Source organism: Poecilia latipinna, unplaced genomic scaffold (assembly GCF_001443285.1).
Source record: "Poecilia latipinna isolate Pla-1442-1.1 unplaced genomic scaffold, P_latipinna-1.0 Scaffold314, whole genome shotgun sequence".
NCBI classification, from domain to species: domain Eukaryota; kingdom Metazoa; phylum Chordata; class Actinopteri; order Cyprinodontiformes; family Poeciliidae; genus Poecilia; species Poecilia latipinna.
The window spans coordinates 30,117-56,754 of NW_015112930.1; the positions used below are offsets into that span (position 1 = coordinate 30,117).

At 38.7% G+C, this 26,638-nt stretch overlaps 1 long non-coding RNA gene across 2 annotated transcripts in view; it reads right to left on the reverse strand.

The window, feature by feature from the left end:
- Positions 1 to 6,793: 6,793 nt before the first annotated feature.
- The window catches only part of LOC106948931 (uncharacterized), a 143,691-nt gene continuing 123,846 nt past the window's right edge, over positions 6,794 to 26,638 (reverse strand). The window contains exons 4-5 of one of the 2 annotated variants that reach the window (XR_001425289.1): positions 7,038 to 7,140; positions 6,794 to 6,914 (exon numbers count right to left, since the gene is read on the reverse strand). This is a non-coding gene — a long non-coding RNA (uncharacterized LOC106948931). The remainder of the gene's footprint in view (positions 6,915 to 7,037; positions 7,141 to 26,638) is intronic. The other variant, XR_001425290.1, reaches the window with a different exon arrangement.

Here is a 26,638-nt window from a genome sequence, read left to right on the forward strand (position 1 = left end):
GGAGAGGCAATTAGCCACCTTCCATCAGCCACGGCTGCGCGGTTTGAAACATGCTTGCGTTCATAGTTGCAGACAAACACAGCGGTACGCATGACTCCACATATGGTCCAAGACTGCAGGTGTTAGTCCTATACACACATCAGGCATTATCACTCCGGAGCGCGGGTTCCAGCGAGAGCCCGTTTGACGCCACGGAAAAAAAATAAAAATCTCTGAAAACAAACGGAGGAGGACATGTTTAGGCGTCTAATTGAATAACATAAATACTTCTAGTTTATATGCAGAGCAAACCACAAATTCAAATCTAAGTACATATTCTCCATATCAAAGAACCACTTCAAAGGGAAACTCGATCCATTTGGGGGTTGTTTCTTTAAAAATAATCACTGGCTTAAGCAGAAAAATAGAGAAATATAAGATACAGCTAAAGTGGGAAAACAACACAAGAGAATGCTTCAAAGTGTAAAAATGTAAGAATTTTCTTGTGGGTCGTTACAGTAGTCTTAGCTTCCTTATGGGATATCAGATATAATCTGAGGCCAATTAAAAAACTCTGACTCTTCAAATTTCTTCACATTTTCTCTCATTGCTCCCATAAACTTCAATGTATTTTGTTTTATGTGTTTAAGCAACACAAAGATGTGCATAATGGTAAAGTAGAAAGACAGCCACTCTGATGCCTCTTATTTGAAAACGCCTTAATATGAAGCGATGTCATAAAATCAAGCTTTAAAATGTCAGAAAATAAATTTGAATCGTTTTTGTCTTGGACATGCAGATTAATACCGAGTGTTTAGGTTGAGTCTGAAAAGGCCAGTAAATGGCCAAAAGTTTAAATTTAAACATGCATATAATAAATTATCATAGACGCATAATGATTAGAACACAGTTTGTTATTACTTTATCTTTTCTGAGAAGTAATAATCAGCACCAAATGTAACAATGCAGCAGAAAGTATTGCAAAATGTATAAGGATTTTGTCACATCATTGACATTTTATTATGTTATGAAGCCAGATTGCACTAAATTATCACATATTACATCATTACTACATAATTACATCCTCCAGTGCCAAATTACCTAAGGCCAAATTACCTTTTATGGAGAATGTTAATGAATAAACCAAGAAAAACAGTGGAAAAGTTGGCAAAGATCTGGAGGTTTAGGTCAGGTTTAGGTCATAAAACAACACAAATTTTGAAAATCTCAGTCTGCTGGTCAATCCATCAGACAAAAATGCAGACAAGGCCAAATCTGCTAATCTACAGAGGCAAATTCCAAACATGGGATTAGACTGAACTTTACTTTTTTAAAAGTGTTTGCACAGGTGTGTGCACATCACCCTGAACAACAACAGCAACAGAGTTACAATTGAATAGTTTAGATTGAAGCATATAAAACTTAATCTAAGTAAGAATTGGTGGAAAAGCTCAAAAATCTTTTTTTTTTTAAAGATGTTTTCAATCCAATCCAACTGCAACTAATTGACAGAGAAGAAATTTCTTTCTTTGCAGTAAGGGTTTGTTCTACTCTTTGTTGAGAAAATAAATTTGAATTAAGCTAGTTTTAAAACTTAACATGTCTTGATTCAAATGGCCTAAATTGTGGTTTTAAATCAGTAACTTATTCTGGCCTATTGACCGTTATTTTACTTGTAGTTACAGCAGATGGTTTGCTAGGATCGTTTGAACTGCCTTTTGTCTGTGTGGGAAAACAATACAGTAGAAGTTCTAGCTTTTCACACTCATCTGTGAAAAGCCGTAAACACGGCAGGAGTTTCTGGCTTCAGACAAAGGGTCAGAGATAGCTCCTGGTTGGATGAGCAAAGATACGCCTTATTTGAATAAATTAAAGATAAGAATACACCTTTACTATAAAACTTTCTACACAGAAGTAACCAATCAGATTTGCTCTTGCGATTCTCCAAAGATGTCTTTGCAAGTCTTTGCTTTTCTTTCTTTCCTTCTTTTTCCAAGTCTGTCAGGTAAATGAATGTATGTCTCTGTTGTTCTGCAGTTTCTGTTGTAATTTTATGCATTGTCTTCTATTGGATTAAACTCTGTAATTCTGTGACGTCAAGACGCATTGTTGTTTTCCTTGTTTTCCTTGTGGCTACACGCGGCCATAATTTAGATATTCTTCCTTAACATCTTCTCTGCTCTACTTTGCATCATTTTCCTACTTTTTGCTTCCAATAAAACTTCCAATAAAATACATTGAGGTTTGTGGTTGTGCTTTTAGGCTCAAGATGTGTGAACAAATGGAAGGAACATGGAGTACAATCTGAGATCTGAGCCAAAGTTTGACACTTATTCTTTTTTTAAAACAGACAGCAAAAAGTGGCGTTTTATTGTGTAATTCTGCATGTATGTTTCACATTGCCTTTAAAGGTCATAAATAAGTTGTGTTTGTTAGAATTAGTTCATTTTGAACTTTGCACAAGACATTTATATACATTACAGGAAAAAAACGGCACGTATTTCTAACTTGTCTCCGATTCACACCGTTTTTTGGAGCCGGTTAATTCAGCTTCTCCAAGTCCAACGGAGATACAAATCTCGAAAAACATTCAAGGGAGGTCGGCAGCTCTCCATTCTCTCTGATTAGTTACAAAGGTCTCCCTTTTGCTGCCGGTATCATAGTTGAGATACACAGCCAAGATAATTTGGTGCCCTCCCGGCAGCCAGACCAAAAGCACATCTAGCCGCGGGAGCCGCCAGCCTCCTCGGTGAAATTTAATTTGGTGAGAAAGCGCAGGCTTGCAGAAGCATCCACCCCCATATTCATCAGCCGCCGTCGATTATCGAGGCCCGGGTGTTTTTAGGGATGCAACGAAGAGCGGATAAAGAATTTGAATTCCTGGCTGGACTATCAGTAAAGGTTATTAAGCCATTGTTGATGCATCCATTTGTCGTGGCTGTATCCAGCAGTGTGACATTTATCAAGTATGTCCAGCTAAATGTCACAGAGAGCGGTAGCTCGCTGTCCTGTCCCTAATTAGGACCCTGAAAGTCACACTGAAAGTCCCTCTCTTCCACTCCAGGACAACTTTGATCTCTTCCTCTTCCTTACTCTTGCCTGTATTTTCCGCACCCTCCCCTTCTTTTGTCTTCCCTCCCCCGTGTTTCCCAAAGCATAGCAGGTAGTGCATGTTAAGCAAACTTTGGGGTTTTAACAATTGATTGTGAGATGGGGATAAAGCTCAGACAAATGGGGAAGCATGTGGGCCATCCGTCACAAATACAGGACTCATTGTTTGCAGATTTTAACCTATGGGAGAGCTCGCTTCTTCCCCAGCGGCCTCCACAAATCATAGGCAGGCGAGGGAGCGCCGCGCGCTCGGCAGGCCTGGCCTGGGAATAGCCTGAAAGCGGGACGGAGACTCAGCTGCGTGAGCAAAGTGCCAAGCTTGTACTACTTGCACTCGCTCCCAACGCACCAGCCCCAGTTTTACAAGCATGAAATTGATTTTTTTTTTTGTGTGAGATTATGGAAGGGGAACATGAAAATGTATGTGGAAATCAAAAGAGGTAATCAGATGAAATTTAGAGTTGCGGCATATTTTATTTTTTCCAAAACTGTAAAGTTTTCCAGAACTTTTCTGGACATCAGAGTGAGACATGTTTGTGTTTCTGCACGGTTCACAAATCCTTACGTAGCAGCACAGAAGCTAGGTTTTCAATTCAAAGTGTAGGTTACGGCTACAGACTGTTTTAGAAAAACTCAGCTTTTAAAGGCTAACGGTTGGACTTCAGCAGTGGATTTGCTAAATACCATATCATGTTTTTGAAATCTGTAACACCTTTATCATATCTGGCTTCTGAACTAGAACCACAGGTCCAGTTTAACAGCCACTCTAAAACAACATGGAGGCCAAAAATGTCTTGACCGTTCTTTACTGAATCAGTTTGCATTTCTGTATCGATTCCTTCACTGTGCATTAGGGGAGGGGTATCACATTTATTTTTCAATGTCTTGATATTCAGATATGGGGGATTCAAATCACTTAACTGATGTCAAATCTTTATCATCTCATGTTAACCAACAACTTTTTGTTGGTTAACAAAAAGAGTTAACGAACAATAGCAATTCAACATTCACTCGTAAATCATTTCGAGAGTCTGTGGCAAGATGTAAAAGTCATTTGTTTTCCCCATCCAATCTGAATTTAAACATTTTTGCAAAACAAAGATGGGAAAACCACATTTTATTCCTTATAAATTCCCAATTATGTTGTTAAGCTACAAAAAACGAGCCAGCGGATTCTTCTCTGGGTAGTTTTATTCAAATGATGGAGTCTGGACAAACATGGTCACACAATGGCTTAGCTCTCAGTGAGAACATGAACATAATGAGGCGTCACAAAGATCACAATGGCTGCTTGGTCCATCAGATGACGTAACTGGTTCCTATTCACGAATTACATCATCGATTAAGATGGTCCAGACACTGTTCTGAACAATATGTGTCTCATAATCGCTGGAACTTCTGTGTGTGCAGATAATCCGAGTGCAGGTTTGACCGAGATTGCTGCATTTGTCAAACATGCTGGATAACAGCTAAGTTCCCACACACACCTGTGACACTAAGCTCTCCTTTCGAAAAGTATTCATTCCTTTCTTACACCTGTTGAATCAAAATTTTGGTTCTAGGTAGGGATAGGAATTTATTGTATTAATTATTTTGTTATCCTGTTAAGAATTTTGATTTATCCATGTTATGACAGTTTCCAGTTAACATTTAAAATCCCTCCAAACCATCTATAAATGCCATTTTCTGCACTTTGTTTAATGAGAATATTAATACATTTTAAGATAATGATTAAATGAAGTTAGTGATACAAATCACACTTTACGTGACTGGTGTCCCAAAGAAGCAAATGGGAACGTTTTTAAAAGAGCATTGTTTGTATTTATGTGGCTATGATTACTGTGAAAGGCGGTCACAGCTATACGGTTACCCAAAAAATTAAAAATAAAATAAAAAGAAATAAACAGTTATAGTTATCGTAACATATCATGATAAAACTAAGTTAGAGGTTAAAGAGGTGGTGATATATTTGCAAGATACTGCGTATTGTAGGAAATTATCTTTTACATTGAGTTCAGCTGGACATTAATGTAACATTAGCCAGAGAGAACAAAGCATTGATTTTATGCTACAACATTTAAAGCTCAAGTAATCTATTTTATGTTTTGTCCCTAAATTTTAGGATCAAAAGAAACCAAAATGATCCAGTTTCAGAGTCTTCAAAACATTTATTGTTTCCAATCACTGCTTTAACTCCTTTTATAAGAGTCTCTGACAACTTAAGTTGCAGGCTTTTCTGTACTGTGAATTGTTGCTAATTATAATCGCCTGATGAACCTGGCACTGAGTCCAATTTTTAATAGTATTTCTGTGCAACATTTAATTACTGGTAATTATTTTGGCATGGTATCGAGTTCAGTGCGTGCCTTTCAGAATCATTCAGTCGCTGTTCTGTGTGTTGAGTCACAACTCTGAGCAAACAACACAGGTCACCTTGGGGTTTTTTTGTTGTTGTTGTTTTTGTAGTTGGTGTGAAATCCATGGCATGTGTTGGTTCCAAAAAATTTCTGTTCTTTTTTGTTTGTTTTTGCCGTTTTTATTTGAATTTCTCATGTTTGTTTTGGCTGTGTGAGCTTTGAACAAAGTCCAAGCCGCGTGGAAACCCAACGCAGACGAAAACAAGAAACTCTTTGAAAGATCCTACATGGAATGTCGAAATCTTTCAATACTGATTTCTGAGTCATCCTGCGGTCCGTATGAAATCACATTGTGAGAAACACACCTCGGACCCCTTTTTCAAAGACGGAGGAAACAACATAAGCAGCAACAGTCTTTCATATGGAGCTCTTTACACACGAGACCTGATTCAGGTATATAGAAGACGTGAGGAGTGTCGAAGGACGGCACATATGGAGTCTTAATGGTGGAGCATGTTGCATTAATGTGTGGTGGGCTAACCCAGTGGTGAGTATCAGGAGACCTCCTACCTGTATGGAGACGGAGCCAAAAACAGAGCTTTGGACTCATGGGAGAAATGGTTCTGAAGCCTGAGATTGATGATAGTTGGGTGTGCATGAGTATGTGCAATATAGGAACCTATTAAATGGATTCTATATGTGTTTGTTTTCATTAGTTTGACAAGCAGAATGCGCGGGCCATGTTAATGAGGTTTCAGTTTTTCCCCTCAGTGGTAAATACTTGCATGAGGAAATCCACATTTTACGAAATCCGTGTACAACCATGCGCCCTGCTCCCAAGACCCCGCGCCTTCCTTTCTGCTTTTCTGTCATTTAATTTCCCCCCTCACTCGCTCCCTGCTGATTCCTCCCTCGTTTCCCGGCTGGGCCCCCTTGGCCTTCAGGTCCCCCCTAACTGAATCTTGTGCTGTTCAGGCGTCTATAGGGGCCCACCTGCCATAACGCAAATAAAGCATTGAATTCCTCTGCTTGGGAAGAAAGGTGATAATGCCTTTCTGGGGCTGTCGCGTCCCCGAGGAGCAATGCAGCACGGCGCAGCGCGGTGTCGAGCAACGTGTGAGGGAAGGTTTGCATAACCTTTTGATAAGCACATACAGTGCCAAAGTAAACACACACACAAATGTATGTGTGGCCCATTCTGAGAATACCTGCTTCCTGCAAATGTTCTGTGAGGATTGCATGATCCTGTAATGAAATGTGGTCTTCCTTAGAAAACTACCGAATGACTAATGAGATAATTGCCAAAAATGTCACGAAAGAGGAATACAATAAAACGCTACGTACCTGGGAGTGGCGATGGTGCAGAGGTAAAGCACGTGACTCACATACGGACGTCTCGGTCCTTGACGCGGCCGTCATGATTTGACCTTTGGCACATGTCTTCCTCGTCTCTCACAACTCACTTTCCTGTCAGATCAATGTCAAATAATGGTCATAAAAGTTGAAAAATCCTTAAAAAAAAAAAAGTTATGTACATCTAATAAGCTACACAAAGAATAGGCTAAGCGCCAGAAAGTATTTGAAACATACCGGCCTTTGTGTTGAAATCGCCACTTTTGCGATGGTGGACTATGGTGGAGGTGCTTGACCCTGGGCGATACAATCTGTCGACTTCAGTTCTTGTTAGCGTCACCTAAGACAAATTGATCACAGGAGAGGGGTCAGAAAAAGAACAATTTAATAATCTTATTACAATCACAGTCCAATAGGAGGGACTAACTTCACCTGGACTATGGAGACTGAAGGGCCCCGAATGGTCGGACCAAAGTCAAACTGTCAACGCACGGTCACATGGTTTTCAGAAGTTCGTTTTGCTGGTCTCCAAGACCCACCAAGTCAAGCACCATGTCCCGCTGCACTATACATTAAGGTGTTATGCTCTGTGTGTGGTCTACAACAGCAGCCTAATCGTGGCAAAGAGGATCAACTCTTAACATGAGTCCTGAGGAGGAACTAATGATTGATGTGGTGGAATATCTCATTTTATTTTACGTTTTCAAAAAAAAAAAAAAAAAAAGAATGGAGGGCATCTGTGACACATTCTCCCGCTTTATTGGGCGAAAAACGAGCAGGGGGCTTTGGACAACTGCTCATCAAAACTATCTGTTCTGCTCTATGACTGAGAAACCAGATACTGGAAGTTCCACATAAACATATCCACATAATTCACATCAATCACATAATAGTTTTGCATGAAAAGAGCAATAAAAAGTTTGCCAGTGTGGTTGTGACAACTGGGGGTGGACGACATGAGGCCGAGAAAAAAAGGACGCAATTTTCGTCACGTAAATGTGACAATGAGAACAGATTCCAACAGTTCGATTCGACCAAGCAGAAGCCAGATCCTTACGTCACCAAGTCGAACTTGTTCCCAGTAAGGATTGGACTCCATCAGGGCTACTTTCTACAATAATCCTATTTTTAATGCTCACAAACAGAATCTCAAGACGCAGTTGTTGTGTGGATTGGGAATCTCAAGGTCTGGGCCGTGACCTTCGATGTGCAGTTGATCAGTTCGCAGCAGAATGTGAAGCCGCTGGGATGAGACCTTTATGTCAGAGACCATTGTTCTCAGCTGGAGAAAGGTGAACGGCTGCCTCTGGGTTCAGGGTTAGTCTGTGCTTCACGAGAAGTTCAAGTATCTAGGCGTCTTGTTACCGAGTGATGGCACAGAGGACCTGGAGATGGATAGACTGGGGTTCCATCTGCATCCATCTTTTGTTATAAAGAAAGACTTTATAAAGCTAGGGAATTATTTGATCAGGTGTACCAAAAAAAAAGAACTACGAAAATACAAAAGGTAGAGGAATAATGTTTTTCTCAGAGATTTTCTGGATACTGCCCCCAAATGTTTGTTTTTAAGTGACCACTGACACGCTAGAGTCTGCAACACTTATAACCTTTAATTCATAAATTAATTGAAATCTGTTGATTTTTTTATTTGATCACATTCTAACTTTAAGACAAATCTTTGTAATTGTACTGCTTACTGACAGAGGTTTAATTTATTTTTCTTTTTTTTAAAAAAAAAGTGTGAACAGGGAAAAGTGTGAACACAGGGAAAAGTGTGAACACATTTCTGGTCTGTGTATTCGTCAGAGTGGTGCTTTAATTTATAGACTGCTCTTCATTATCCAGACCACCTCTATGTGGAATCACCTGCAGCCGACTAAAGTAATCCCCTGTGAACAGTTGAAGTTGAGACACGGCGGCTGGAGATTTCGAAGGTGGTGAATAAATTTTTAAAAGTTTCTCCATGGATTCTGTTTCTCATGCAGTCCTAATTAAAAGCATTTTTTGCCACAAAGCGAGTTCTGTGATTCCTATGTATTTTTTTTTTATCACACCCTGACAAGGTAAGGAAACACATACATGACTCTTTACTCAACAGGAGACTAGTTGTATGAAAATTAAGCAAAAAAAAAAAACTTATTTCATTTCTGTATACATGAAAAAGTTAAGGACATTGCATTGCCAAAGCAATAAAAAATAACAACTAGGTGAAAACATGAATGTTGTGCTTAATACCAGTAGTAAATGAACAAACAGGATGACTGGGATGTCTGGGACAAATTGAGTAGTAGTTGTTTTCTAACCAATGACACCCTTGTTAAAGGGGCAGTACGTATTTTCCATGTATTTTATAGGACATTCAAGAAGCTATGCCACCTTTAGTTATCATAAAAATGCTACATATAGCAAAAATGACGAAAGAAATTTGACCTCGCAAGTTAATGTGATGAAATTGAGCCTCTGTCTCTTTAAAAACTCCTGATCTTTCTGAAACTCTACCTTATAGAAGTCATCACAACATGGCTCCTCTATCAACCCTTTAGCAACACTTAACAGCGTTGCACTGAGAAGTAGCTCATATGATGAGCTCGGCAGATGCACAGTTACACCAGGTGTTTGCCAATTACTGCTGGCTAGTCTGAAGGAGCAGAGTAGAGCTCTGTGAGGGAGACATTTAGAAGCTGCAGCTCTGAGGAGACGGACCAGATGTTTTTCACAGCTGAATGGTTGCCATGGGAGACTAAAGTATTTCTCAAACATTCACGGAAATTAAATCAAAGCAACACTCCAGTGTATGTTTTTGATGAGGGAATAACATTTTAGCATAATGTAAGGCTTAAACATTGATTTTTAAGTGATACTGTCCCTTTTAAAGATGACAACATTTTAAAAATGACTAAAGTTCCAGCAATTCAGCCAAACACTTTTGTTACCTCAGCTGAAAAATCCATTCTGGAAAATCTTTTGTATGATTTCAAAAATATGTACAATCAGTCGGTTTTCATGTACAAGAGGGAAATCACAACACAAATTTCAAAAGACATCTACAGCCTAAAGATAAAGTCATAATTCACACAAATCAGCTTAATTCCTTCATGGTCTCATAACCAACAGCCCATAAAAAAAAAAAAATAAAAAAAAAATCCTCCTACATGGTGATAGGTTGTTTTGAACATTTATCAGTTTCTTAATTATCTAGAGGGAAATGGTAAAACAACCACGTTCCCTCTAATAAAGCTGATACAGCATTTTTGACGATGTGTACTTCATCACTTTTATGCAAAGTCCAAAAGGCTTACAGAAGTTGAATGTCCATATGACGGTGAAAGCAATCCTGTCCTAGCTAAGAAATAAAAATAAAATGCAGAAGTTATCCTTCAACGGGGCTGAAGGTATTTCCACAGAGTGCACACGGTTATCTCTTTCCTTGCCTTTGCACACATGCAAACGGCTTTCATGGAAGCCAACCCCATGCTGATGCTTCACTCTTTGAGGCTGTAGACAAAGCTCGCAGATTCTCTCTCACACACACACACACCTATGCAAAGTGTTCATCAGCAGCCTCTGATAAATGAAGCATAGCATCAAAGATGACAGAAGGTATATTCCCACCAAAGCCTCCTTTTTGTAGTTTAACCTAATCAGTGTTTTCCAAGTGTTTCAATCTGCATCCTGTAGGCGTGAGGGCGCCTTCTTTCAGATATACGACCCAGCAGGGAGCCTGCGTTAACGCCGCCACCGAAAACAAGTGGCAAAGGAAAGAAGAGCAATTGAAACTAAGATTGGTGTTGATATGAAAGGGACAAGATGTGGCTCAACTCAAATAGAACTGATCAATGAGCTCCTAGGAAGAGGCATGCTGGGAATTTGGCGCTTCCTTGTGGCACATTCTTATTTTGGAAACATTCAAAAGGTGTTGAAGAAATTCTTTCCCTTTTTTCCCCTAGCCCCCCAATCAGATCCGTCCTTTGCTATTTTTTCTCCTGGCACTCCCGAAGTTCCATAATCCTCCTCTTTGCAAATTTATCCTCCAGTGTTTTCATTACTTATTAAAAGCCGTCAAGCCGCGGTTGGCCTTCACTCCATCATCCCCAGGAGCTCCCACATTTGGTGCAGGCCTGAGCGGAGTGGGCATAGCACACGCCATCCACTAGGCACAAAGGGTGTGGGGGAATTCTGCGGAATATTCACTCAAGTCTCCCCCCTTTTTATAAATTATCATATTACTAAAGAGGTCCATTTGGTATGTATGGTTTGTTGCCTGGGAGCTCCTCCTAATAGACGTCTATAAAGCAGGAGGGGGGCTTTGGACTCTGATGTATGCCGGCCAGACCCTACTGTCAGTGGCGGACCAGGCCATCATTTATCTTTTTATTTCCTTTCTTTTTTTAAAGAGCATTTCAAGATGAAGAATATCAACAAGCATATTTGGCACAGATGAGGCCTAAAACAATCTATGCGGCACGCTTTGCCGATGCCACGCTGAGACGGGTGCTGACGAGGATGGTGGCGGGGCGGCGCAGGAGAGGGGGGATTGACGGGAGTGGACTGGTCCTCAGGATCCCGAGTGGGACGATGTGAGGAAAAAAAAATCCACACAATATGCCGCGGTCAATTAGTGCGTGCCATGTCGGCGCGTCTCGGCCATACATCATCTGAGAGGATTTAAATCGAAAGTGACGTTAGCAAAGCGATGGCATTTGGAGGCGGATAAAAACACATTCGTTTGTTTCCTTTTGACGGCGCTTCACAGAATACATCATCTGTAGTGTCAGGATAGAGACGTCTGTTAATGTATGATTCTTACTGGTGTTTGTTTTTGCTCTTTTTATTCATGAGAACTATTTATACCAAGTACTGTTAGGACTAGTTTTACCTGGTGTGATAAACAACCCTGAACCCCTTTCTAAAGTACGTTTGCTCTAAATGATCCATGGTACCTAAAATAAAACACTTGCTCATGATCAGACATCTTAATATGTAGATTTTATTACCAAGTGCCAGGAGTAGTTGAACATTTTTGCAATGTTTTCATCGTATAATTGCCTATTTGTTTCCCTTTCACAGTTTTGGGTACAGAAACTTTTCTGCCATATGATTTATTTGTACCTGCTTCAGTGAAATTAACTTAATTTTATCGCAATATGTTACGCTACAACCTGGTTTCGGCTATTGAGAAACAAAGAGATTTTGAATTTTACCCAATCGTTAACGTTTGTCCATAGCTGAACGAAACCACCTATTTTTATAGTTCAAACACCAAATACACCTTAATGTTTGTTAAAGTGAAAACGGCCTTGGCACCATTGCAGTACCAAGGAAAATAGCTTGGAGCAGAAAAATCTGAACTGAATAGATTGAATTCCCTGAAACTGATTTCATCAGTTTAAAAAAAATAAAATGAATACACAGTCTTTCAGTGGGATTTATTTTGTTGAATAGTAAATTATGTTGTTTTACAAGAAACCAGTGTGTCCTTAATTGTGAGGGAAAAGGAGAAACAAGAGAAACTATTTCAACTGAAACCATTTATGGTTTTAAATGAAAATGGCAGCAATTAGTAAACATTAAACCACTTCTTATAAATGTCTTGCTTCACCATCTTCTCATTCTTTTCTTCTATTTATTTTTTTACAGTCTTGTAACAAGCTACAAAGTTCTACTCCTGTGCACCATCTGGATCGGAAGCTGCACTTCCTGTCACGCAACACAAATGTTTGGCGCAGCGAGCTTTCCTCAGACAACAGGACACTCGGCTCAAATTAAAAAGAGAACACAACTGAGGCCAGTCACTGCGGCTCCCGCAACTGTAGGAATCTGTTCTGGATTTATTGGTTTCAATTTCACACCTCTCCTCTTTTAATGCCCGCTGTTTCGCTTTGCTCCTCACCTTCTGTGCACACGCCCGTTCCCGAACTGCCAGAGTTTTCACGACGAAGACAAAGAAAGTCTTCTAATTGTCCTTTGGATTTTTTATTTTTTATTTTTTTGCCTCATTCTCGTATTTATTTATTTAGTTTTCTCTTTGTAATTTTTTTTCTATTTAGAAGATAAGAAGATTGGGCCATCTAAATAAAAGCTAATCTAATTAACTCTCAAGCTGCCACCTGTTTAGTTTGAGCTCCATTTAAATGCCACGTCAGACTTCGCCAAACTAATTTCTTGACTTTTAATTATGACTTTTCGCTCGCCCAATTTCCTTCATTTGCATTCGCTTCCTCTTCCACCTCCTCATCTCGTCTCATCAGGCCTTTCAGACGGCCTCTGTCTCCAGAACCGTGTCTGTCATCTCATTGCAGAGGCTACAATGACCCACAAGCTTTGAATTTAAACGAGCCTGAGAGCCTGTCGGGCCCGAGCCACGCCCGGCCCATATGGCGGCGCCTCTGATGGAAGGATGGAGGAAGAGCGAGGGAACGAGAAGTGGCTGAGGAAAGCTTATGCTGCAGAAACACAGCGAACAGAAGAAGGGACTCGGGTAGCTAAATTAAAGTCTCTTATTCATCCAGGGGGTCTGGTGGGAAGAGAGTCGCAGAGGAGCAAAACGCCGAGCATTAATCTGGCGCAGGATGCTGGACGGAGGCGGGAGGAAAGGGCGGTCGCAGGTGCTCAACACAAGGACTCACCTGGCAGAAGAATGTGGCTTTAAAAAGAGCAAAGGAGAGGAGAGGAAGCACAGAGGGGGAGAGAGATTGATGCCATCTCACATGGGCGATAAAAATAAAACAAAGCAAAAAGAGATATGGAGCGGCTTTTGCCTTTACTCTAGACAACAGAGGTCATAATTCACACCGAATGAACAAAATGTTGAGAAAAAAAGTACACTATTTTGCAAAAAAATGTAACGATGAACATATATTAATACTACTACTTTATTTATAAGGCACTTTAAAACAGCAAGAGCTGCGACAAAATGGTGTACAGATAAGAATCAATGGACATTCAGAACATGGAAAGGACAAAAGAAAAGAGAATATTTAAACATAAAATTATTGCTTTAAACTGAGTTGAATCTTTTGCAGGGAATTATAATAAAAAGATACAATTGTCTGATTCTAAACAAATGTAAGTAATTCTGCCTCGTTTTTTAATTGAATATTATTAACTTATAAGTCCTCACATCCCTCTCTGTGTTTTTTCAGTAAAGCCAACAACATAAACAGAAGTTTTCATTTAAATAATCACACAGTCTTTATTAGTTAACATTTTTACTAACAGCCAACGTCAATAGGTGTTTTTCTGTATAAACTTTTGAAAAGATATAGATATTTGTGATTTTATGCAAATGAGGCATTTTCTGTCAAAACACAATGTAATTTGTACACTTTGTGGATAAGTTTGGCAAGTTTTGCGAATTACTTTTAGTTTTGCAAAAAGAGTTCACTGGATAGCAGCTGTACTGGTGCCTGGTTAACGCAATAATATGTACACATTACCATCCATCTGCTCATCCATTCATCACAGCTTCCTGTTTCTGCCTTTCGTTTTTGCAGGTTTTAACCTTTTCACTGTTGAAGCATCTGCCACAAATGTACAGTAAAGTTTTAGGAAGGTAAAATGTGTCAAGTAGCCATGCAACCTTAAACCTGGAAGAGTACTGCGCCAGTTCAAGAAATCACAAAGCAAATTTAAACGCTAGCCTCATGTTCCAAAAGATGAGACAAATTGCAACAGCGTTCTCTCACATGGCGTCGAAGCACTGGCCAAACAACCTGGACATAGTATTATCAACCCAGTATTATAAACCCAGAGTCTTTGCACTACCACTCCCTCTTAGATCTCTACAGTATGGGAATCAGACATTAAAAATGTGTTGAAACCCTTTTTGCTTCAATTTCAGGGTAAACTGAGAAAATTGCATCTCAAAATTTATATAACCCCTAATGTATTTTCCCCAAGAGAGACACTGTAAACACAACACCTTCTTTCCAAGCCTTTTCCTTTTAGTTGATTTACTTTTTATATTGATTCATGGACTTACTCAAACATACAGAATCAACACATAATAAATTTACTAGCATTTTTCCTGATTCATACATCAACAGAAGACTAGCATGCTGACATCAGCTGGTTAATAATGATGGAAGAAAGAGACGACCTGAGCAATGACGATAACTCGCGATGTAACCATGTTGTTGGCACCAATAAAAGTGCATTGATGCTAATGTTACTGCATGTATCTCAATCCCACCAGTAGCAGATTGGCAAGAAGTAAAATTAGCCTTGGGTACGAGTCTGTTGCCATGGCGCTGCTTGAGATCTCCATAAAGACACATTGAAATGAACATCTTAAATATTAGAAATATCTCAGATTTACATGAGGATATACTGGACATTAAAATCGTCCATTATCAGTCTGCGGTTGGACATTTGATGAAGACAGACAAGAGGGAAGAACAAAAGCAGCAAAGGCTTTTTAAAAAAAAAAAAAAGAAAGAAGAACTCTAGAGTGGCAAAGATACATTTAGCACCGAGGGGCAGATGAAAGGAGGAGGGCAGGAGAATATAGGAGAGGACACTAAAGAGAAGGGAAGACAAGACATACTGGCCTGGTGTGGACTGGTGGAGCCTGGGTGTCGGAGTAGTCTCAGTGGGCCTAGGGGTGCAGACGGACTTACGGAGGGGAGGAGGAGGCAGAGATCAATTCTGTCAGAACTGGGTTCATACCCCCGGGGCCACAGAACTGGGCTGGCCCGCGGAGATACTAAAGGGAAGAGCAGTGGCGCTATTTATATCCTTTCAGTTCTAAGCTAAGTGTTACAGGAAGGAACGGGGAGATACGCCGTAAAGGCTGAAGACATAAAGTTGATAATAGTGCATGTTTGAACTTCAGAGCACCAGAAAGATCTGTGCAGGAATATTTGTTCTCATAAATCAGCCAGTAAAGGGCTGTAGCCTGCAGACAGAGGCACACTGAGCACTAAGCATCCTTTTGTCATTGCCGAGGAAGAGTCACAGCACCCAACGGAGCAACGGAGGCAAGACGGAGACAAAGACGGGAGAGAAAGAATAACCCGGGTCCTGCCTTGTCCCCCAGCACCCAGGGAAATCTCCAACTCCAAGGTTAATTAAGCACTGGAAATGAGATCAAGAAGCTTTCCCTTTCCGACTCATTAACCAATTACAACACTCCTTCAAAACAGCTCAGCACTCATCTCGGAGTGCACAATAATTGTCTGCCAATGAAGATCAAATATCAGATCGTGCAGAAAGCTAAGACTTGCTTTGGCAAAAAGCCATGGGCGCAATTGCAGAGGTCCAAACGACGAGCGCAAATGAGGGGAAAAAGATGAAAAATATTTCCACAATGGCCTTTGTGTCTCCAGAAGAGGAATCCAATTATGTTTGTTTTAACAATAATAAAAAAAAGGTCCAGCAAAAATATAATTAGATGAGCCTCTATTCAGTTATGTGTAATTGCTGATTTTGAAGCAGGGGAAGTATCATCTGCTTTGGCAACTAGATGAAAAAAACCTTCAGAGAGGTTAGATGCTGCATCATCTGTGGTGTTTCTAGATGTTTCTCCAGTTAAACCTCAGGTTTAGTGCTGTGCGACTAGTGCTCCCTGAAAATTAACTGCCAGTGTGAAACAGTAGGACCATCATGGTTTGGAGATGCTTCGTTTTGTTTAGCAGAGACAGGAGAGCTGGTCCGAGGTTAATACAGGAAAATTACCTGTATGATTTGAGATGAAGATTTTCTTTTTTTTTTTTTTTTTTTTTAAAAAAGAGAAGAAAAAAAAAAGTCAAAAACTTCTACTGGAGACGTCTAACTGCAACCGCAACACGATTTTGTGTAAATAGTCCGAATTCATCTCCGAGGCACTTATTTTTTATTTATTTTTTGTTTTTTGTGCTTGTTTTTCAAAAATCCTCAATCCATTTCTGAGTCAAACATTTGCTCTTTGGGTAAATTTTCTAAAGCAAATTCTATTATAAATTGTTTGTTTGCTTAATTCTTTCAGCTACAACTTTTGTTAACAGTCTCTCCACTTAAGCTGCTGAATTTTTCACAGCTTAAAAATCAAAGCTAAACTCTCATTATCAGCATGGGAACAAATAAATGTTGAACATGACGGCGGGGCAGAACTAGAAGCTTGATTAACTAATTAAACATTCAGACAAACGACTTCAAATCCTGGATGGCGGGCCACTTATTTAACAATTTTCCAATAAAACGCTTTTGGAGGCCGTGTGTGGAATTTTGCGGTTTTGTGACGCAGGTATTTCAGGGCAGCAGGTTTTGGGACCACATCAACAGTACAGTCAAAGTCTGACAGCCACAGGCTGTTTATCATGCAGTGCATTTCTGACAAGGTCAGTTTGGCGTCTGATCTGAACAAAAAACAAAGTCACAACTCTAGCTGCCTCCTAATGAATCCCAACTACATCTGACTATATCCTACTTTTATACTTTGAGAGCTATTGTATGAGCTACTGACCTGAAAATTCATATTTCAGGACTGAGGTATTTTGTATCTGGGTAGAATCACCTTGCATACTTTTTTTTATTGCAGGCAATATTCAGGACTATAGCACTCCTGGGGCTCTTAGTCAAACTCAGGTCTTTGTGGACCAATTCTAGGTGGTCTATGTTTATGGTTTCTGCGTGCAAGCATGCGTACGCCCGCATGTGTGTGTGTGTGTGTGTGTTACCTGCATACATTTTAGTTTCAAATGGCCACCTCCCCACTAACTATTCACACTAAGATTGGATTTATTTTCAATCTTTCTCTAATAAGTGCATCAGTGAACATAATAGTTTAAAAAAGGTAGAAAGTACAAAGTCTCTGTTGTTGAGAAATTAGATAGTTTTTTATGTTGTAAGTACATATGGTAAGTATTATGTCCATGTCAGATTAAAAATACCTGGTGAAAGTAATTCTAAGCAGGCGATAAACTTACTTTTCATTGAGCCCACATTTTTGTTTTTAACATTTAATGTTTCTATTATTCTGATGTAATATTTTAATCTTAAGTATGGTTTTTACATTGGCTTAAAGTGGAAAATTGTCTTCACAGACAAAGACTTGAAAACAGTCGGTGTGTAATTATTCTATGTAATGTGTTTCACTTAGTGAATAGAATCACTGAAATACATGAGCTTTGCAATAATCTTTGAGTTTATTGAATTAGCCCAGAGACTGGGCCATAGAGGATTAAAAGATAATATTTATAATAAAAAGTAGCAAAAATTGAAAGACAGTAATGATAAAAATAGTAATAATTATAATATGGTGAAAGTGCACATTTGAAAACCGTAAGGTAAAAAAAGATGTGAGCAGTAACTAACTTGAGGTTTAATGTCTAATGAAAATGTAAGTATATTAGTATTAGTACCAATATACTTAGTAATCAGTTCATTTTGGAAATGATTACTTCTGGATATTTGATTCATTATAGTTTGGTTTCTTGTGCATGCCGGTAATATTCTCTAGAAAGTACATATTCAGTATTATATGTATATATGATATATTGTATATTTAGATGCTATATAATGGGCTTTTTGGGAAAGGAAGAGCTTATATGTGTTTATTTGAAAATTGTCCACTTTAGTGGAATTTCCCAGCAAATAACGGTGATGATAAAGAATTTAAAATAAAATCAGTTATTGATTAAGCATCTTAGATTTTTGATAACCTTGCATTTTATCTTTACATCCTTCCTTCTTTTAGCTTAATCAAGAATCAGTTAAGAGAAACCTACATGCTTTGGATTACTGTTTGGATTGGACACGGCGAGTTCTGTGCACGGACCAAATTTCATCATGTTTGAACAAAGTAAAACTTATTGTATGAAAGAATTCCCACTTGCATTAGTGCATGACATGAAGAATAAATGGAAGAAGCGAGAAACTCACAATGACTCCTTTTGTGTAACCTCATTTAAAAATGAGGTTTGCCATGCATGATTTATAGATTCCCAATGTGTGAGAATGGGCAGATGGAGTGGGCTGCATTCCATTCTATTATCCGGAATGGGAAAAAAAATAAATAAAATACATGTATGAGCAAAAAAGGATGTGGATTTAAATAAAACAAGGGAAAAGAAGAAAAAAAAAAACCTGCGACGCAAAAGACCGAGACATGGACCAGATACGTTCACTGTCGCTTCTCTCACACACCTCTCCTGTTGTTCATTTGTCTCAATTAGCAAGTGTCCATTCAGCTTGTACAGTCTGTAAATTTATCCCACCCAGCCATCCGTTCCCTTTACCTTTTCTATTTTTCCCCCTGCACTGCCCCCTCCTTTGTTCGTTTAGTAATATTTACAAGCAAAGTGGCATAAATGTCTTATGCTGGATTAAAATTTACTGAGACATCTACTAAGACTCGCACAATTAATGATGAATATTGGACTGTGCAACACTAAGAAAATGTAATGAAACTCATATGAGTTATGAGCCAGTCTGACCTTCCCATAGTATTCCCACTTTTAGTAAAAAAAATAGATAAATAGATAAAAAAATCCACTGTACTTCAACAAACGTTAAAAACAAAATCATCCAAAGAAATAAAAAAAATTTCATTCTGGCTGCTAAAATAACAACACAGTGATTATTAGCCGTCATAAAATGATTAACATGTTGCATTTCTTTTGATTTTGATAGCCAAGACTTCAGCAACAACATAGAATAAACATTTAGTCACACTTTTGAAGCGCTTATTCTCCATCTTGCTCTTTGGCAGAAACACTTGATGTCTAAGGTTAATTAGTCAGACTATCCACTCAGCTGGGTCACCCTGCCAAGCGGCCTCTTAAAAAATCTTCACCTTAATAGGACTGATCAGTGTTGCTCTTTTCATTTTCCAAAACATGACTTTTTTTTCCACAAATTCATCACTATTCCTTCTTGTAGTCCTCCTTCAAATAGCTGACGAGCAATGCTCAGCTACAGGTGGGGGAGGGGCACATTTGCGCTACTCTCTGCACCATATAGCCAGATACAACCAAGTTCACTCCTACACTTTCTCTGGCAATATTCAACACCTTTATACCTTTGGAACTGATGCTATCAGTTCTGAAGCCATAATGTCTCAGGTTTTTTGTTCCACTAATCTGGAAGAAGCTTCTAGAAAACTGCAAAAATGCTGCAACACGGATCTCCTTTAAATCAAGGCTAAAACCCCATTTTAAGAGGAGTCGCCACTGCTAGGTAATGTTTTATTTTATTAATATTTTTTGCTTGTTTGTGATTTTATTTTCATTGTAATCATGTAAAATACATTGGATTGTCTTGCCCAAGTCTAGTTATATTCGTCCAGGTACTGCAGTTTGATTCTTTGTGAGTTTTCACATGTTCAGTTCATGTTAGCTCATATTGTGCTTTGTGTTTTTAAAAGGATTCTGTCATTTCATAGTTGTAAGATTATCAAAGTGCTTTTGTCAGCAGAAGATGACCAATATGACATTTTTAAACAGTCAGGTTTTTGGTATTATGATTCCTCCACATAGACTTGGGTAAAAATACAGACCAAAAACTTGGCAAACAATTTAAAAAAAAAAAATAAAATCCAGATACTAATCAGGTGCGACTCCTCCATGAGAATTCCTCACCAATTCTCAGAACTGTGATGGGACAAACGGGGCAAAAATCCATTAACAGAGTCTGTTTCCTGGTACTACATTTGTCCCCTCAACATCCACAGGCTCATAGTTTCTCTAGCAAACACCATTTTACTGTCAGCACTTGTGCTAAGTATGATATTAACCATTAATATTTCATGCTCCACGTCTGGGTAGTTCCCTCCATTTACAAAGGCAGCTTTGCGTTAGCATGCATGAAACCGGTGCTCTGCTTGGGTTGTCCCACCGTTTGAGTTTCAACCTTGCTTTCTGGTGTCTCCATTGGAAAAAAGCCCTCCAGAGATTATTGAACTGGGGAGACCCCACTGTGCACTGAATGAATCAGCTTTGCAGACTGCCAAGTGGCTGAAAAGGGATCATCTTTCATATAAAAACACACACTGTGATACTTCAGATTTAGTAAACATCGGTGAGTTTGTACAGAAACTCACTAATAAACTCATTTAAAGAAATTAAATTATTCTGTTTTCACAGTTCTAATTCCCTAAAGTGTACCAGCAGGATTTAAGCTTATTTTGCTCTTAATGTAAACTGTTTCATTTTTAGAAATTGTTTAGATTCCTGTTACAGTATAGAGAAGCTTCACGTTTTTTAATTCACATTTTATATTTACACTGTACATTTCAAATTTTAAGACTGCACAATTTAATTTCTAGTTTGTACATCTGTCCTTGAGCCAAACAAATTTTGTTCTGTGTACTCTGTAAGTGGATCTCTGAGTGACAAATAAAAGCCAAAGTCATTCTTTAAGCACTCACCTTGATATCTGGGACACATATTAAGTTGCAAATATTGCTTCCTAATAAAAAACAGGCAGCATCAGAGGGCAAATGTATATTTTGTTGTTTAATACGCATATGCTTTTGCCTGTTGATTTTCTCAATCTTTTCAATGTAAGTCAATTTTGAGAACAAAAAACGTTTTTATAATGAAACTGTTCTCTTCATCTTGGGAAAAACATTTGGCTATTAACTTATAGTCTCAATAAAATCATTGGGAAACATGTATGTGACAGATGTCCACTTTTGACTTCTGAAGACTTTAACAAGCAAACGTGAGGCGGGTAGAAAGGCTAGCAGGAGGCAGAAATGGCATATCATCAAAAACGGCAGATTTGAGAGATAAATTCATAAATACACAGTCTTCAGGACTGTGTGAAAGTATGGAAGCCAGAGGTAAGACTTAAGTCACTCTAAGTCACTACGAAAGCTAACTAAAATATAATTCAAATAAGATATAGATACCTTTTTGGAGCACAAATGATCTCATTCTTTTTAAGCATTGGTGCCACTACCAGAGAACTGCAGCCTCTGGTGTTGAGCTTCATGATCCACATAACAAATTCCGGTTTCAGAGTCAAATATGCATAACTTGCATGATTATTTTCCAGTCTTCCTTCCTGAACGCTCTAAAATGTCTTGATTCATCCATGTGCCTCCAGATAAACTTTAACCCCACGAATCTAAGCAAGTTGTATGTCTAGTTTTAGCTTCTGAAATCCACCTTTATTCAACAACAAATTGCAAAATCAAAAGACGTATTCCACAGCCAGGGTTTTATATATATATATATGTTTTATTTTTTTTCTGAGATAACAAGAATGAAAATGAGGTTCAGCAGCAGTCTTTTCTCTGGCTCAGTCATGTCTTTCCTTCCCTCCTCCTCCTCCCTTGTCCTCCCATTTCAGATTCCTGTTATCCATTTGATTGACCAAACCCTTTAATCACACAGCTATCTAGAGAATGGAAATGGCTGTGGCTAGATAATTAGCTGCTAGATAATGGATGCCTTTTTTTTCCCCAACAGCGATCATCTCCTCCCTTGTTTACTGGTCATTCCTGGAACAAGTTTACACCTAATTGACTATTCATCACAAGCCATCTGATGCTCGCCATGAGGCAATTCTGCCAAAGCGCCACGCTTTCACCTTCCTGAATACACACACTCAGACAAACAAAGACCAAATAAAGTCAGCAGGCTCAAAATAAATATTAATGCTCAAATGCACGCTCACACATACAAGAATGAACACGGAAGGCGATTTACCAGGCGGGATTAGCAGGGAAAAGTTCCCCGTTTCTCGCTGAAAGCTGCCAGTGATTTTAATCGGTTTAGATCTCAATCAAACAAAATTAAGCGAAAACAAGAAATGCGCAATGGTCAAAAGTTATGAACTTGAGGAAAAGCTTTTGAGTCCTTTCTCCGTTTTATGTTTTCCGACAATCAGATTGTAATATATATACATTTCCCAGACTTTATTTTTCTCCACAAATCACACTGATGCAATAAGTCCATGGCAACGCCTTCATAACTTTTGCAATGCGCTTGCATGGTGTAAACCAGCTTCTAGACAAATCGTGTCTGATGATCAATTTTTGTTAACAGGTTTTTCATAATTTTCCGACTTTCTCTTGATTCACCTGGGTTGAGAAATAACAGCAGTTCCTCACTGGGTGTAGTTTTGTGACTGTAATGACGTCCCTTGAGGTTCAGTAACCCTTATTCTTCTCTTGAAGTTTGTTCTTACCTACATAAGGAAACTGATGTGTATGTTGATTTTGAGGTAATATAACTGTGCTTTTGTGGTTATGAGATATTTTGGTGCTTTATCATTACCTTTACTCTGATTTTATATTAACATATAGTGCTATGTTGGTTTTCGTTGAACTCCTGGTCATCTTACAGCTCAATGTGTGGAAATGTATTGTTTTGGGGTATACTGTGTCTAAATATTGGTCTTATAAAACTTAATCTGACTTGGGGAAATTGCTTTCTGGAGAAATGGTTTAGGTGGTTATTCTATTATTCTTAAAGTTTTAGTTTTTGGAGACTACAATAACAATTCTCTATTTCTGGCTGTGTGAAATACTAAATCAGTGTCTTCCCACGGTATATAAGGATAACAGTAATTTCAAATTAGAAACGGGTGAAAGCTTCATTTGCCCACAAAACTCAGCAGGAGATGTCATGTTGTCTAGATGAAGTTCCAATGTCTTTATTGTGAATAAATCTACAATAAAAAACAGATTTCTTTCTTTAGAGAATGTGTTTGCTGCCAACATTCATTATCCACCAAGCAATATATTGGAAAGCATTTTGATATGAAACTTTCTGACAGCATCCTGATGTAAATAAACAGTCTATGTTTGCAGTAGACCATGTTGTGGAACATTATTCTACCTGAGAATAATTCTCTTTTGACGTCGTCCAAAAGATTTTGCAGCCATGGGAATGCCTTCGAATCATCCAAGGTCTGATATCCACAATTTGCATTAGTCTCCAGTAAGAATATGATGCAAGTCAGGATTCAGAAGTTGTGCCATGAAGTCCTGTGAGTAGCTGGGCTTGTATCAGTTCTTCAAAGGGTAGTGATGACCTATCCAACATGATAAATTACTGGACTTGTTCAGCTATTTTATTCTGGATTGTATTGTATGTATATAATTTTGGATGAGAAAAATACTATATTTCTGGTCATACCCCGGTCATATATGGACTGTTAAAGTTTAAATTAACTTGAGGCAAATCTGACTACTCTTACCTGGAGATATGGTGTTGTCAATTGCCAACAGATTCTTAAATTGTTTTAATTGCTTGAAACCTCACAAAGTTCTTAATTTTATAGTTTTTATCTACCAATTTCAGGAGTCAGCGGTGGAAGGCTGAAGTGGATCTTGAACAGGAGGCTAATACACCACAGGGCCGGGACCAAGACACAGGAGACTAGTAACCATTTTCGCATTTCTGAATTTTAGACATGCAAATTGCCAAACCATGTAAGTTTATGGACAGTGGACAGTGGAAGTAAAGGGGGTCACATCCTTGACTTTTTCTTTTAGTGAAGTGTCTTGAGACGACACGTGTTGTGAAGTGCAGCTATATAAATAAACTGAGTTCAGCTGAATCCTCCAAAGGGATGCATACAGGACGCCCCCCGGTCGGATGCTGAAACCGCCTTAATAGACTCATTTCGATGCGAAGAATCAGCATCTCTTCTTCCGTCTCCCCAGTGACAGCACCCTTTACCCTACTTGTAAGTTTGATCCCCTTCAATCCATCAGGACATGATGACATTTTAATCCTTTGCAACACCTCTGTGTAGTTATGCTTTAGACTAAATATGCAAATGTGGAAAAGTTTGGAACATGCTACTTACAAAGCTGAACACTTCAGATAAATGGCATTGAATACAATTGATGTTAGCCATCAGTTTAATGAGTGAAATTGAAAATTTGTGAAAAGCGTGGCTGCTAAGTGTTAGTTTAGGGATGTGGACACTAATATAACCAGATTAGTGGACTTTTTTAAATATAATTATGTAATTTTCCCTAACAGATTTGTTTATCAGATTAATTATATTTCTAAAAAAATATTTAAACTAATTTATAATGGTCTCTTATTTTTACATAACAACTGGTGTTTTACCAGTCTACGTCCTTTTGAGATGCGCTGCATGTTAGCAATTTGGAAATTAATTGGACTGTAAGAGGATCAGATATTTTTAAAGAAAAAAAAAAAGCCTGTAAAAGCCTGTAAAATTTGCCTTCCTGCATAGTTGCCAGCGATTTTTCATCAAGACCACCAGGTTTTTGCCATCAGGCGAAACAGGACGACATTCACATTTTGCCCCAATTAAAGTGTGTGACTCTGCGGAAAGCTACAGGATAAATTGCCTCCTAATCAGGCAGGTGCGCTGTGAGGACTCTGGGCGTCAGAACGTTGTAGATCATTCCATTTATTACCAAGTTGATTTAATCAGCACTGCCTGCTGATTTGATGAATTGCTCTAATAAGGAGCTTGGTGAATTGTTAATCTTTGGGCCAAGACACGGCATTCGAAAAGTCTTTTAATGCTGCCAACACAGATAAATAATTATGATCATTAAACGTGACTGTAACATATGGAGATGGAAAGCAAAAAAAAAAAAAAGAAATAGGGGATAATCATTCTTGTAGGTTTCTATGAGTCTAAAAAGTATATGCAGCATAATTACAAAGCAAAAAAAACACCACTCAGATATATAAATTAAAAATTAAGGTTTGTGCATTGGTGTCAATTAAAGTTCAGTGTGTTTTGTGTGGTCAGGCACACACCAGGACAGCAGCTTGTTACCTTTACCTCATCATCCAATTTATCATCAGAGCACGCAGCAAAGGACAGCACGTCCAAGGTTTTATGCTCCAAATACTATATTTTCATGCCTAATTTACACATGCAGAAGATTAATGAAACAGTGGTTGTTCAATGAGTGTCCGCGCGTGTGTGTGTGTGCATGAGAGAGAGGCTCTCTGGCTTTAAATCAACCTACTGAATGTGCTGGGAGCTCATGCAGAGAGAAAATAGAGTACTGTGGTGGAGGTCTGTCCTATGTGTCTCCCTGAAGAGCAAACAGTGACACACACACACATGCGGGAACGCACAAATGGCAATTTATTTGAAAAGAGGCTTTGGCGTTAAGCTTTATATGTTCTTTTAAGCCAAAAAATGCAACAGATTTTCCTTTTGAATTGTCTTTCAGTAATTGTAATGACAATCTCAGGCTATATTTACAGCAGTTAATGCATGGACTCAATTTCCTCAACACAATGCGTTCTGCTCCAGTTTGTATGTATGCTTGAATTTGGATGACATACATTTGAGCTTGCTATTACTTCATAGTGATATTGTGTTTACGTGTCATGGATCTCTCAAAGATCCAGAATCACTGCTGTACCTGATGCTACTGTAAAATACACGCTTAGGCACAGAAACAAATATATCTGCTACATCTACAACAGCTTTCAAGAGCTGATTGTGCCATCATGTAGATCCATTGCTTCAAACAAGAAAAGTCAAGCACACACCTCCAAATTGCATATAAGCTAGTTGCTGGAAGGCTGAAAGTTGCTTTGAGTTTTTTTTGTTTTCAGATCTCGGATGTTTTTTAAGTGCAGATGTGATAGCTGTTGCATTAACATTGTGCTTCATGAATAATTCAAGTACTCGCCACTGCATTTACGATGGGTATTCGTATGATGTATTTGTAGTCATGCCTTATAGGGGTGACTATTTGTGCATTTTTGTACAGAGTCGATCTAAGCTCCAACACACTCCACCAAAAAGTTAAGGCAATCTGTCACAACACAAAACAGGAACATCTGGCATGTAAAACTCACATACTGGCCTTATTATTCAGCACTAGAGTGCTACTTTTTCTGGTTACTACATGGATGGATGTCCCCTGATCTTCCCGTGACCTCTGAGAGACACTC